The following is a 2,276-nucleotide window of genomic DNA, read 5'->3' as shown; positions in this document are numbered from 1 at the left end:
CACATAGGCACATCCTGCCAGGAATCATACAAATGCACACAAAGGGGAAAGGCTAACGTTACTTACAGACAAACACACTCGTTCAAGATCACGGACACCTACACATAAAGGCTCACAGGGAAGGATTGTTTCTCTGCCATATATTTTCACAGCATTGAGAGCTCTTAACTGATCCCTACAATGAAGCACTATTCTTAAAAGTCTGTGTCCTCCCTCGCCAGCCACTGCAAACAACTATTCTACTGTTAAGTTCTAGAAGATCAATGTTTTAAGATTCCATATGGGTGAACTCATGCAGCATGTCTTTCTGTATCTGACTTTTTTTTTTTTTTTTTTTTTTTTAGCTTAACACAGTACCCTCCAGCTCCATTCAGGCCGTCATGAATTAAAAGACTTCATCCTTGTAGCTGAACAGGTTTCATCGTGTTTGGTATTAGATTTTACCCCATTCATCCATTGGACACTTCCGTTGCTTTCATTGAAAGCCATACATGTTTAAAGATGATGAAAGACGTTGATGCACTTTAAGAAGTTCTAGGAAGCTAGAGAACGGTCAGTGGCTAAGAGTGCACAGCATAAAGGACTCAAGTTTGCTCCCCCGGCAGCTCTGTCGGGCGGCTTACACGCCTATAATTCCAGAACCAGGCAATCTGGAACACTGTTCTGACCTCCAGGAGCATTCACACTTGAACATACCCACACAATACAGATCATATAAAGATAAAACAAATCTCTTTTCTTGGTTTTTCAAGAGAGGGTTCCTCTATGTGTAGCCCTGGCTGTCCTGAAATTCAGTCTGTAGACCAGGCCACCTGTGCCTGTCTCCCAAGTGCTGGGATTAAAAGTGTGTACCGCCACTGTCCAGATATAAAATTAATCCTCAAGAAAGAAACCCTAAAGTGCGAAGACCTAAAGCAATAAGTGAAATACACTATCATTGCGAAAGTTCTATCCTTTAAGGACAGACTGTTTGAAATTGTGTTCTCAACAAATACTATGTTAACGCTTTTAATTATAAAAGACTTAGGGGCTCGGGGGTCATGATGGGCAGCAAGATGGCTTCCGCCTCCAGGGTCCTGCAGGCAGTGAAGCCACATGCTGCATTAATAAGGTTCCCTAACAGAAAAGACAAACCTAAGCTCACTGAGTGCCTCAGACACTGGGATCTGCTGCGCTACCCTCCCACTCCTCTGTAATTTCCCAGCATTCTAAAGGAAATATGTCCCCAGATTTGCTGATGCATCAGGGGCCACCAGACACGGCAGAGATAATAAAATACAGGAGGAAACCTCTGTCTCAAGAGGAAATGGAATTTATCCAGTGTGGGGGTCCAGAGTGATGGTCGTGGCTGCTGCTTGTCACCAGACAGAAGGACTAGCTTTACAATGAAGGACTTCCACAATGTCAAATGAAACGTCATCTATTAAACAACCTTAATAAATATTCTGTAAGCAGAATGAAGTATAGAAACTCCAGGTGGTCACTTGAATCTCCTACCTTATGTGTCTTGGTCAGCTTCCCCACAAGCTGACCTGTACACTTATTAAAGCCTACAGTTTTAAATGCTAAAATAAAATAAAAGACTTAGGATCTGAAATTAGTAAAATGATTAGGCTTCTTTCGGTGGCATATACCTGTAGTCCCGCCTACTCAGGAAACTGAGGCGAGAGGGTGGTTTGTGCCTAAGCACTCAAACCCAGCCTGGATACCACGATGAGAACATTCTCAGAAAACAAAGGAAACCAAAAACAAGGAAAAAAAACCAAACCTTTAATTTATACAAAATAAGAAATACAAAGTAAATGCCAATAAATAAAAAAAACTCTGAAACTTTACTATTATAAAAATTGCTGTATGTTTTATAAACCTATACTATTTTAGGGTTTTGCGTGTGCATGTATGCATGTGTGTACACATACATGTGTTTTCATGTGCATGCCTGAAAAGAATAGATCTTGGAATCTCTGAAATTCTCATGTGCCCAGGTAATTCCTCTGTTTGTGCTCACTGTTACCCCCCCTTTTAAATGTTTACTACATGTATTGTGTGTGTGTGTGTGTGTGTGTGTGTGTGTGTGTGCTGGTGGGAGGTAGTGTGTATGTGAAGGTCAAAGGACAACTTAAGGAATAGATTCTCTTTTCCCACTATGTGGGTCCTGGGGATCAAACTCAAGTCTTCAGGCTAGGCTGCAAGAGCTTTACCCACTGTGCTCCTTGACTGCTGCAGGGTGTCCATTCTAATTCACACACACACACATACATACACAATCAAACACA

General features: G+C 41.7%; 1 pseudogene; it reads left to right on the top strand.

Moving 5' to 3' along the window:
• Window positions 1–972: 972 nt before the first annotated feature.
• On the top strand, window positions 973–1,339 carry Mrps36-ps3 (mitochondrial ribosomal protein S36, pseudogene 3; annotated as a pseudogene).
• Window positions 1,340–2,276: the final 937 nt, after the last annotated feature.

The sequence above is a fragment of the Rattus norvegicus genome, chromosome 19 (genome assembly GCF_021556685.1).
Source record: "Rattus norvegicus strain SHRSP/BbbUtx chromosome 19, alternate assembly SHRSP_T2T, whole genome shotgun sequence".
Lineage (NCBI taxonomy): Eukaryota > Metazoa > Chordata > Mammalia > Rodentia > Muridae > Rattus > Rattus norvegicus.
This window is presented reverse-complemented; position numbering and strand designations above follow the sequence as displayed.